This window comes from Ascidia mentula, chromosome 3, assembly GCF_947561715.1.
Source record: "Ascidia mentula chromosome 3, kaAscMent1.1, whole genome shotgun sequence".
Classification (NCBI taxonomy): Eukaryota; Metazoa; Chordata; class Ascidiacea; order Phlebobranchia; family Ascidiidae; genus Ascidia; species Ascidia mentula.
In genome coordinates, this window is record NC_138568.1 from 21,083,744 (window position 1) to 21,096,667 (window position 12,924).

Sequence of the window (12,924 nt, forward strand, 5' to 3'; positions counted from 1 at the left end):
ACCCATACCTGCTGTGGCAATAACACAAGTCGGAAGGGGGCGCCATTGAGAAACGAAGACGTTGGTAGTCCTGTCTGCCATTAAAGTTCGATGCCCAATGCGTGGTCAAGCGTTATAATCTTGGCTAGGAGGCGGCCGATAATTACTGTTGCACTCTGTGAAATTACGAGACCTGTAATACCCACCATTTTGCCTTCTTGTCGCTTGAAACCGTACGGTGACAGACGTAACGGTTTGAATCGTTATCAAGGCATGTAGTTCTTCGATCACTTCCCTTAGACTCCTTTCCATATTGTCATTTATGACCATTTGCGTGTTGGCCATAATGTTTTTCGCGTCCGAAGCACCTGTGTGTTGTTTGACCACTTTGTCTGGCTGAAACTTACCTGGCTCACTGTTCAACGTTATGTGATCAGCAATAATGGGGTGCCAATACCATTCTGATGTGAGCGGGCAATCTATCAAAAAACAATGTTTTTGACAGTTTCTCTGCGTTTGACCAGAGGGTCTCTTGATAAATTGAACGGAATATGTAGTCATAGAGATTGCAGTCAATTGGGTTCGGGGAAAAGGAAGACTACTTTAAAAATGACGTTGGTTATGAGTTAAATTTTCCAATCAAACCAAAAATTTTTTATTGTCATTATAAGGTAACGCGGTAAAAATATGAATGGAAAACAAAGCTCCGTAAAGAGAAGCCATTACATAGTGAATTACATAGGATGGAAATTTGTGGACAGGTGTCACAATGCTGTGTTGCAAAATCGATTCTTAATTTCATGGAAAAAAACGTATCGCATGGTGTGACCTACAGGAAGCAAGTCACGTCTCTGTGGGTTATGCGATTCTTCTGCATTGCGCAGTATTACCCACGATGCGTTGATTTATCATTTTAATTTCAGATCCGTGAGATAAAGGTAAAGTCATAGAAAGAAGACGTGGGAAAATACATCAAATATTTCGTCCGAGTACTAGTTACACGGATTACCGACAACAGAGTCAAACATTCGCCTCACGTCCTCCATTTTAAAACCACAACCTTAGGTCCGCTGCCATGGCTTTAGTTTTCAGTTCAAGCCTAGCCAAGCCTAATACTTTCATCTTAAAGCAGTGTTCGCTTGTACAGACCGCAGAAATGCTACGACGATTCAAGCAGACACAACCAACGAAGCGTGACAAAAGAAGGAAGGAAAGGACCAGGCGCAAGTTGCTTAACCGGAATTCGTTGAAGGGAAATTGAACGGTTCAAAAAGAAATAATGTTTTCTTCAACGTAACTTTTATATATATTTTTTACAGCTCAGGGATTTGAACCCAGGTTTCCAAGACACGTTTTTTTTTCTTTTTATAAAGGTCGCGCGTTTGACCGATCTTGTTCTGTTGGTAGGGTCAAATGATTTCTGAAAGATGTTACCGTCACTTAACAATTCGCAACGGAGAACGGGGTTTTAATTAACGTTGCGTGTACTTTAGAAATATACAAAAGATGCGTCCACGTAAACGCACAGCGAAAATGCAAAGAAAAAGCTAAATTATTATGTGTGAATATGAAAATTAAAACAACTATCTCCCAAAGTTTGTCGGTGATCGTGAAGTCTTTTTCTTTGTTTCTCTTATTCTCGTCATCCACAGCGAAATTTCAGCTCTGTGTTCTTTAGTGGTGCACCACCGTGGAATGACCTCCAGTGCGCATAAGCACCATATTTTCCAGAATATGTTTCCGTCCACAACCCATTTAAAACAGCATGACTACAACCTTTGAACCACCACCCTCCTTGCTTGCGTTCAGAACTCGCACAAGAAACGCTGCAAATTATTAGGTCATTGTAAGTGGTATTCAGAAGTAATTTTCCAATACAAATGGTATTGCAAAACATTGAACTGCAAATCAATGAACAAAAAACGTTTATTTGTAATTTTTAATAGGAGTGTAATTCCTACACTTTCATTGCTGTGCTTACTTGATGGCTTTGTCATTATCTTGATCTTGACTGCTGAACTGAATGCCGTTCGCCACTAGATGTTTTAATCCAGGCGGGTTAATACTGTCGCCAATATCTCCACTGTATCCGTCAACACAAACTCTGTATTTGTCGCTCTCTCCGTTCACATGGAAGTTACTGCAAAGTAGTTTCATCAAAAAAGTCTATAAAGCAAACAATGGGCCTACTATCCATAACTCATAAATTCACGTATAACCTTATTATAATTTAACATCATAAATGGGTTTTAAAGTAAGACGGAGATTGTTTTCAATTAATTGCAATAAAATTAATATTAGTTTTTACCTGTATTCGGCATATCCAGAATTTCCTTTGATATCTCCAATTTCGACACGAATGCGACATTGAGTACAGGTGAAACTTCTAACAATTTGGAAAACATGCTCAAGACCTAAACGAACAAGAAAACAAATATTTGGATACTGATAGTAGTAAATGGTAAGAATTACGTTTCGTAATAAACATAGCCTAGATATTGAACAAATTACATATATTTTAAATTAACTCACTCCACCAGAACTCTCCATCCAAACTCCCAAACCCGTTTTCGTATTCGATCCAGTTTCGCTGAAAGTCAACGCTTCCATCAAAGCGACGTTGAAACACCTTGTTATCAGAAATAACATACGTAAATGCCAATCAAATTGGTGTACAGAACCAATTGCTTTCAATTTAATGAATTTAGGTTTAATGGACTAGAAAATAAGCAGAAAAATACTTAGTTGATCTATACATACCGTCCATCCTTTACTACAGATAACTTGTAACCCTGATTTGTAGGAATACAACCCGCTCAAATTTCCGTTCCAACACTCAGTAAATTCTAAACATTATTATGGTTACATAGGTGGGGAATTACCTCAGTTGTGGTCAACTATCATAGATTTACTCATGCGCAAACAAAATAGTTGTTTTGAAAAGTTAAGATTCAAAACAGGTTCGTGGTAAAGAAAAATTTTGATCTTAGTAAGATTATAGAAAACTGAAAATAAGGCCACAAGTTTTAAGGGACGAAAAAGCTGTTCAATCAACATTGCCTTGTTTGTTGGGCTGTCGAGTCATTTATTGCACTGTTTTTTTTTAATATATAAATATTGCTGTAAAAAATTTCAAAGTCTTGATCAATTTCGTTAATAAAATAATCAGGTTTCTTTTTTGGATGACATGTTAACCAAACTGGGTAAGGAAAAAACAGATTTTTAACACAAAAGATTGCCCACCTAATTCACAGAACTTTCCATAATATCCAGGTTTGCAAATGCATGCGTAATCACCAACCAGTTCCATGCATGTGCTGCCAGCAGTGCAGCTGTTGCCATGGCAGCTAAGTCCTAGAAATATAATAATATAAAGGACTAAAGTTATAAGTTAAATTTGACAGTAACAACTGTTACGTGCTTTCAAAACTGAAAGTTGCATCTGAAGAAGAAGCAGATTTGCTTGTGAGACCGTTGTTGGTGGAACCAGTGTATGAAAGCTGACCCTTTTTCATGTAAAACTTCACCACCCCTCCTTTATCTAAAATAAAAAGTAATTTAAAATAAAAAAGGAAAATATGTACGATAGATCTCAAATATATGGGTTTGTGCATACAAGATATAATTTTGATAAAATTTTGCTCTTTACTTTTATGTTTCAAGCACCAACATGCAGGCTTATCAAATAGTGGTCGCAGCGAAATTTGTTTTCGCAGAACTAAAACAATTTAGAAACCAAGCCATGGACAAGCAGGCGTCATTAGGGATTATGTTTCATGTGCAGGATTATGTTTCACGTGAGGGATCATATCTCAGGTGCAGGATCATGCTTCATGTGGGGGATCATGTTTAATGTGCGGGATCATGCTTCATGTGCGGGATCATGTTTAATGTGCGGGATCATGCTGTATGTGCGGAATCATGTTTCATGTGTGGAATCATATTTCATGTTCAGGATCGTGTTTCACGTGCGGGATCATATTTCACGTGCGGGATCATATTTCATGTGCGGGATCATGCTTCGTGTGCGGGATCATGTTTAATGTGCGGGATCATGCTTCATGTGCGGGATCATGTTTCATGTGTGGGATCATGTTTAATGTGCGGGATCATGCTTCATGTGCGGGATCATGTTTAATGTGCGGGATCATGCTTCATGTGCGGGATCATGTTTCATGTGCGGGATCATATTTCATGTGCGGGATCATGTTTCATGTGCGGGATCACATTTCAGCGCCATACACAACATGCAGAAAATGGTTCATAACCTGTTATTAGTCCAGCGTGTATGGCAGCACTGCACAGAGACGAATGACTGCTGTAGATATCTGAACCAAACACAGGATCCTTTCCACAACTGGAAGGACATTCGACTTCCGTGATCTCCTGAGATGAGTATCCTTGTGTGGCACATGTCACTACCGCATAAAACATGTCATTTAAAGTAATAAACAATCAAACAATATAATTACTTTCAAACGAATACGTGTCTCCACTTGCAGAACACGATTGACTCTTTACTCCGTTCCTCATCCCACCACTGTAGAAATTGTTTTCTTGACTCTGACTTCGATAAACAGTAACCGGTCCCCCGTCGTCTGTAGCAGAAATATAAAATCTTAACACTTTGCAAAAAAATCATTACCGGGTTAAGTTTAGGGTGTTTTGATCAATTTAACTTGGAGAAACAGAATAAAGAGTTGTTTTATGATTAATGTCACCTGCAATCCATTGATCTTGCATTGCTGCCAAGCAAATAGGTCCCCTGGTGTAAACCCTATTTCCACACAATGATGATAGTTTCCTCCAACAACCGGCAGGACACAACACGACCGTGATCGAGTGTACGAGATCGGAGAACTGTGTGTCACATGTCACTGGAAGTGGTTTCGAATTTTTAAAAACATCTCATCAGTAAACGCGGAGGGCGTTCTTACATACATACAGACAGACATAATTTATTCTTCCGTCACAAGCATTAGAGAAAATAACAGAATAACATTCAAAATTAACGAGGTGAACATATGAAACAATTTATCTGAAGAAATCATTCGAAATTAATGACCCTCGTTGAAAAAGGGCAGACCTACAAGTGTGCGTATTAAAATAAAATACTTCATAAAATCTTACCTTGTGAGTGCTGGCCTGCAAGACCACGTGCAAAAAACGTGAGCAGAAATGCTGCAATGACCTTCTTTGTCATCGCAGGGAAGTGTTACCCAACACTTTGCAGGACGAAGAAATTGATGTTGTGTCACAGGATTAAATATTATCCTCCTACGTTTTTAATTACTTTTTAAAATCTGTCGTTTAAACAGTGTCTGTATGCCAAATATTTTGACACACTGAGCTGGTCTCGAAAAACACGCAACGTAAAACAAGTACAATACGTATGAACAATTCACAGAACATTGGCATCATTTTTTTTTGTTTTGGAGAAAAGGCAGTCACTTACATTAGTGATGGACTGGACGGTAGATTTCGAAACTACAACTTGAAACTTAATTTTTAGAAAACAACAACACGTTCACCAAGTTATAACGAGTATAGCTTTTCTGGACGTAGAACGCGTCTTTTCCACCCTTTCTAGACTTGATTTTAGAACAATCGATCTCACTGAATCTACCATGTTTAATCGCTGTTTACTAGACGGGTATTCCAATCACCCAGCAACGATTTTCAAAAAGTATTTTGCACGGAGACGCAAAAAAGACTTCGAATGCGATTCAGACTTCCATAGTAGTGTAGAGAACCTTAACTCCATAGTCTTGCGATCGCTCTTTCCCACAAGAACATGGTCAGCGACATAATCAACCCAGCTAAGGACTGGAAAAATAGTTTAGAACCCGCATTATACGCGCAATCCACTCAAGCGTAATATATGGTCGACGAGCTTCGTGAGCGCAACGAAACTAACAGAATAATAGAAAACCCTGAACCCACACACCGTGGTAGTGTATAATCGTCCACCCACTCACTCCCGCTTACGCATAAGGCACAGTGTAGTGCACTGTGTTGAAGAAAAATCCAGTTGTTTCGCGTTCTTGCGGACATCGTGCTGTTTGCAGAAACTATAAACTATTTTTTGGGAAACAGTAAGTCTATGGGCGTACCAACATGTCATTTGTCTTGTCTTCTTTCTATGACTTTACCTTTATCTCACGAATCTCAAATTAAAATGATAAATCAACGCAACATGGGTAATACTGCGCAATGTAGAAGAATCGCATAACCCACAAGCATATGACTTGCTTCCTGTACGTCACACCATGCGATACGTTTTTTTTCCATGTAATTAAGAATCGATTTTGCAACACAGCATTGTGACACCTTTCCACAAATTTACTTCCTGTGTAATTCACAATTTTTGATGGATTTCGGTCAAAACACTATTTGGTAAATATTACTGTCGTGTTCATTGCTCGGTAATGTTTTTCATGTAATTAATGCAGTTATCATGTAAATCTAACTTCAAATACATGAGCTTAAATAATGTAAAATACTATTTAATGGCTGCTCTTTACGGAACTTTGTTTTCCATTCATATTTTTACTGCGTTACCTTATAATGACAATAAAAAATGATCGGCTTGTTAGGAAAATTTAACACTATACAACATCAGAACAAAGTTATATTGCTACGGGGAAAAAATAAACGCTTTGACTTCCTTTATGCAGATATTCTTGTTTGTCTTTTTTACGATTAAGAATGGACGTTTATTGCATTAAGCTATTGCAACACAATTAATTGTCAACAACATACGGTGACGCGACATCGAGTTTTCTGGTAACGAATATCACAGAATAGAACATAATGACAAAATACAGCGAAAAACTTGCAAAAAGAGCCATCGCGGAGGAAGCAGTTTAGGCTGTAACACTGTCTGGTGCATCTACCACGTCATATTAGAGAACAGTTCCCAGTATTATGGTTCTATTTTTTGTCACGTAATTGCTTTTTCCCGACATCAATATGTCACAATTAGCTACGGGCGCTTCCCAGACTCAACTCGTTTAGAACGGACGAACATTCATCATTCATACTAACTGACAATAAGTAGCGTCTCGTCTACCTCAATGAGACGTTCGACACCAATCTTTTATAAACCTTTAACACCAAAGTCACTTTTAAATTAGTCTTCCTATTCCCCAAACCCAATTGACTGCAATCTCTCTGACTATATATTCCCTCTGGTCAGACGCAGAGAAACTGTCAAAAACATTGTTTTTTAATAGATTGCCCGCTCACATCAGAATGATATTGGCACCCGATTATTGCTGATCACATAACGTTGAACAGTGATCCAGGTAAGTTTCAGCCAGACAAAGTGGTCAAACAACACGCAGGTGCTTCGGACGCGAGAAACATTATGGCCAACACCCAAATGGTCATAAATGACAATATGGAAAGGCGTCTAAGTGATCGAAGAACTGCAGACCTTGAAAACGATTCAAATCGTTACGTCTGTCACCCTATGGTTTCTAGCGCCAAGAGGGCAAAATGGCGGGTACTACAGGTCTCGTAATTTCGCAGAGCGCAGCAGTAATTATAGGCACCCTCCTAGCCGAGATTATAACGCTTGACCACGCCCGAGGACGTGTTATTGCCACAGCAGGTATGGGTCGCATGCAACTACTCCGCCCTGTTCATTCATCGTCAAAAAAACGGGCAAAGTCCTCTCAATAAGGTAAACAACGTACATTGGGTACGAAACACATTCACGTACTTTCACCATTTTTGATAGAAATCACAAGCTGAATTTCTTTGTAGAAACTGCAGGGCCACAGACTAATTCCCCGTAATTTAGCGGGTGAATTTTGTCCCAGTTTTCCTGTAAAAATGAAGTGCGCGTTGGGAAACGAATTACAATCATACGGGGAAGAAAAGTTATCTTTCAACTTTAATGCTGGACATTCCTCGTTTGTGACGTGGATTCTTGTACAACAATTTTTTGAGTAATTTTAAGTTTTTGACTGATGTAAACCACAAACGCTTGTTGCGCCGCGTAAAGGCGATGGGTAAAACTACTCAATCGCTGTACGGATAATAGTCCTGTCAAACAGACAGACCAGGTCATGTTCAGTCGTGGAAATGTTATTATCGTAGAAAACACAGCACACGATACCAGTTTAGATATTGATCGATATCGAAACATTTTGACGCAGTTTTTCGCTATCACGCAACAGATTTCAGGTGATCGACTCACAAAACAAAACGTGATGCACAGAATAGAGACATCCGGGCGACCTGTGTCGTGTCGTAAGAAGGTTGTCGCCGAAGACGCTACATGTCGCCAGAGAGCATTTCGCTAAACCAGAAAAACAAGGTATTGTTCTCCCTTCTTGTAGTCCTTGGACTTTTCCCTTGCATGTTGTCCCGAAAAACGATAGAACCCTTCGTTTGTGGGAGATTATAGACAGCTAGACTTAAAACTGTTTCCAAAAACGATTCGTATCCATTGCCTTACTCGGGCGATTTTTCCACACAATTCGCGTGGAAAAACCGTGTTTAGTTCCGTGGATTTGCTCTCAGCATATTATCAAATTCCTGTTCGTCCCGATTCCAACCCTAAAACTGCGGTAACTACGCCTTTTGGAAGCTTTGAGTTTTACCGACTATCTTTTGGCCTAACATGCGCTGGCCAGTCGTTCCAAAAGTACGTCAACCATGTACCAAGTAGTTACGAGGAATTTTGTTTTGCTAATATTGATGACTTGTTAGTTGCAAGTGTAGATGCAGAAGAACATGAGCGACATCTCAGACACTTATTTAAGAGATTATCGGTTTATGAAAACGCATCTTGGCAAAAGTGAGTTGGACTTCCTTGGTCAGGTTTAAAGCCTCTTAAAGATAGGGTAGATATTGTTGGCAACTTTTTGGGATTTTTTACTTTTGCAGGCGATTTATACCTCATGCGTCAGACACCCTACGTCATCTGAATGTAATCTTAGGTAACGAATCAAAGAATAGCAAAAAGATGTTAGAATGGAAGCCTGAGGCTGAGGATATTAAAAATAAGTTCAGTGACCAGGTCTTTCTTAGGTAACGAATCTAAGAATAGAAAAGTATGTTAGAATGAATACCCGAGGCAGCCAAGGCATCTGGGGATATTAAAAAGAAATTTGGTGACCAGGTCCTTCTTCATTATCCACAGATCAATGGCAAGTTCTCGTAGGTTTGAATTTTAATGTTGTCTCAGATCATTTACCTTTAGTTGAGGCTTTCCGCTCAATGAAGAGCTATTTCATCACGAGGCAAAACCGTCACATGGATTATATTGCCCAGTATACAAGCTATGTTGAATTCCCGAGTGGTTTTCAAATGTAGGTCTTTCCCGAATCGATGTAAATGCAATTTCCCCCAGCTGACAGCATATTTTCGTTGAATGATTTAGCTCAGTATCAGCAAGCTAGAGACTTTCAAAAAAAATTTGCACGACTTATATGGTTCTTTGGAGCTAACATAAAGATATGCGGATGAATTATGAATCACTTATATATTAACTTAAATCCGTAGGTTACGCCTCAAAAATAATTACTTATCTTTTGCAAAGCGAAAATGCTTCAATAATTACACATTGACGCGTTAAATAAACCCGCAACGGTTTGTCTTTTTGCTCACCTGTCGTGTTTTTGTAAAGGTTATGCATGGTGTTACAAATCATAAATACTTTGACTTACCACGAAAATATCCTGTCCTGGTAAAGCTTTATTATTACGTGAATAAGCTCGAATAGGTCGAAACACTGGCCATCTGTCTGCAGCTCAAATATACAATCAAAATCCGTTTGTTGCACTTGTTCACTTGTTGTGCTTCTGTACAGTACAAAACTAGCAAAGCAGCTTCACACTGATTTTCATTCCAACACATAAGACCCCCACCATCATAGCGACGTTTCTCGACATTTCGGTTGTTATGCAGCAGCCTTCATCAGGAGGTATGAAATGTAAATCAAGCAATGTGGACAATGTTGTGGCACATAAACAAAGAAAAAATGATTTGATCAGCTGTATCTCAGAAACCTGTGGCCGTTTTAAGCTACTTTTTTCGCCACAAATTTCTAAAATTAGATGATTTCAAATTTTCATCCCACATGCACTTGCAGTGTAAAAGACTGTTTGTTTAAAATCTCTATCAAAAGTTGTGCATTAAGTTATACGACTATATTGCCTCATGAAGGTAAATCGTAAGTTGGTTTTTGTCTAACAGAATTTATCACAGATAAAACGTCCCAGCGCCACCACATGGCAATATTTACAAAAAGATTGTGTTTTAGGAGCAAAATCTGAAGCAGAAACTTGAAACTGAAGTACAAACTTCCATTGATATTTACAGAAGCATAATGGATGAGGTGGGTGAATGACGATTTTCAAAAGTATTTTAAACGGGGAGGCAAAGAATTTCGAATGATGTCGCAAGAGGAAGAACTACTCGTACTTTGTTGCCACATTTAGCGACCGATGACGCAAGATACCTGCCATTTCTCCTTACTGTCACTAATTCATTTGCAATTCATCTAGTTAAATAGCGTCATATAAGAAGGTGGCACTGCAGTGATGTATTTTTAGCATTGCGCCAATGTATCACAACATTATGTATTTCGTTTTTCGCCGCATTCAACTTCTTGTTCACTGCCTTCACATAGATTTTAGTGATAAGAAATGTTAGTTTCTGTTGTAACATGTGCTTTTCCTCTGATTAAGACTCCCAGAGGCAAACACGAAGTAACTCTTTTACGGAGTTGCGCCTTTCTTTAATGCATATACAGTGCATAATTTGCGTCCTACGCAATCATAAAATTAACAGAATGCACTTTAATATTAACTAGCTCAGAACCAAAAGAGGTACAACAGCCACGACATTATTCTCTGCTTCAATATGACGGGGATCGTGTGCTTCCTCGTTCAAGGACTCAGTGACATAACTTGAAGTTGATTTGGTAGTGTTGTCATATCTTTAACCTCAACTTTGTGGTGACTATATCTGACGTTTTTAACACTTCTTAACAAAATTTATTGCGAAAAATGCCTCAGTGGTTGATTGCAAAAATGAACTTGAACAATAACTGATAAAATACCGCATTGTTGAACCAGGTTATGAACTTTGCAAATGTCGAAATTTAATTACTTATCTTCTGCCGGGAGATGACTACATCTAGTCTGTGTCAGCAATTTGGTAACACAGACTCTGTTGAGAAATCGCCATTTCTGTGCTTGTACCGTAACAGACAATTTGCACAATGCGTGAACAAACATTGCATTAGGTCAGAAACACGAGTTGTAGTGTTTTTTCTATGTTCTTTTAGGAAGACCTCTTCAGAACACGATCCTAATTATCACACTGAGAGCAAGAGCGTATACTTTAACCTTCTCTAACCTAAATATTTTACACAACTCCAATACCAAAGCAAATCTGTTAAATTCTAACCATAATAAATCCAACACAAAAGGATTTTTTCAGAAACCATTGATTCTTTAAAAAAAATGAAAATCTTTAACACAAAGCTCTACACTGCAGTTAAACAAAGCACAAGTGCTGATGATAGATGAACTGTTGTCTTGTTTTAATGACTAGTTTGTGCTGTGCTCGGTTGTGACCCAACGTACCTTCTTCCTCGCCCCAAATCAATTACTGATGAAAAGAGTGATTGACAATTAAACTGACGTTGCCGTTACGTTAAAATTAAGATTTCAGTGAGAATTTAGAAATAAAATAGCGCACTGAAGCTAATCGTCAATCACACTTTGTGAGTTATTTGGATACTTAACAAGTCGGTCTGATTTCTGTTGTCTAAATGACATATTGATATTTCTTCCATCCAAAACGTTTTAGCACTTTAACGCAATACGCATTCTGTGTGCAGCCACCTTTAAGTCATGTTTGCCGTCGGTGAAAAAGGGAACTAATATTGTGATGCCGTAGATCGTAAACGCTGTAATTGAGGCGTGAAGGTATTTGGTGGAGGCGTTCTGGGCTATATGGGCCGTTGGAAATTGCTGAAACTAAATCTAAATGCGTTTTGCTCTGAAACCCCTGCTTGTCGTTTAAAGCACACAAAGTAACTTGCGACATAATTATGCACTTCTTACGTTTTGACATTTCTTGATTTGAATGAAGTTTGTAAGTTTTTAATCCTGGTAAAGTGTCGATAAAATATGAGTTTTTGTTATCCCGACATGAACAACCCAATTATGGCCAGTCTTCAGCAACCCTCGATTAGTGGCCAGATACAGTACACAATTAAACTTTACAGGGTCCGAAAGCGAGAGGCTGGGCTAACCCCGAGAGAAGCCAACTTCTTGCATCCGTACAACAACGCCTAGCCTGATTTTTATTTTCATATATGATTATTTATTTAGGTAATCTCGTCGTTTTGGAACTAACTAATTGCCACGATATTGCATTATATTATCAGAAAATGGTATAGTGAAACAATTTAACAACATTATAGACAAAAATGATGCATACAACCACACTCGGTTCAATATTGTTAATATAAGCCATGCGTTATGTTGTTAAACGCTAATTTAGTTATGTAATCTCATGGTCATTAGTGATAACAAACACAATGTGTAAATAAATCATATGAGCAAGATAAACACAGTCAATTAATGTTGCCTATTTCTCATTAAAAAAATATACGTGCCACACCTAACTGTCAAAAGGACCTCGCATATCGTAAATAATGTGGGCAAACCAATTTACTAACTTTCAGTTATGTCAACTACAACAAGTATATATGTCAGAAGAGCAGTACATTTTAAATTGCAATATGCCCGGCAGCAACAGGAGTTTCGTAAATTAAAATAGCGTGTTTCGAAAGGGTCGACAAACAAGTGTACATTAAATTATTAAAATACTTTATCAATCGTATCTAACGATTGTTGGCCTACAAGAGCAAATGCAAAGAGCGTGGGCACAAATCCAACAATAATCTTCTTTGTC

At 38.4% G+C, this 12,924-nt stretch overlaps 1 pseudogene; it reads right to left on the reverse strand.

Annotated features, from left to right (window-relative positions):
- Positions 1 to 1,621: 1,621 nt before the first annotated feature.
- LOC145895939 (uncharacterized) lies at positions 1,622 to 5,236 on the reverse strand (annotated as a pseudogene).
- Positions 5,237 to 12,924: the final 7,688 nt, after the last annotated feature.